Raw genomic sequence first — 369 nt, forward strand, 5'->3', positions numbered from 1 at the left:
GAGTCGTCGCTGGGACAGAAGTGCTGACAGAGACAGGAGGAGTGACTCAGGTAGAGACGGTCGCAGGGACCGATCCAGGGACGGCCGCAGGGACCGTTCAAGGGACGGCCGCAGTGAGCGCTCCAGGGATGAGCGCCGTGACCGCTCACAGGACAGTCGGAGAGGCCGCTCCAGTGGGGAGCGTTCGGGTGACTGGTCCAGGGGTCGCTCTCGAGAGAGGCGAGACAGTAGAGAAAGGTCAAGTAGTGATAAGGATAGAGATGGCGCTAGGTCGAATTCAAAAAACGGCCAGCGTTAGCTGTGGGCAGTAGTTCCGGTCCACAGCTAACTTCCTATGAGGTCATTGAAGTAGTGCAGGATAAAGACTCT

The sequence above is a fragment of the Frankliniella occidentalis genome, unplaced genomic scaffold (genome assembly GCF_000697945.3).
Source record: "Frankliniella occidentalis isolate FOCC.00 unplaced genomic scaffold, Focc_3.1 Scaffold480, whole genome shotgun sequence".
Taxonomy (NCBI): domain Eukaryota; kingdom Metazoa; phylum Arthropoda; class Insecta; order Thysanoptera; family Thripidae; genus Frankliniella; species Frankliniella occidentalis.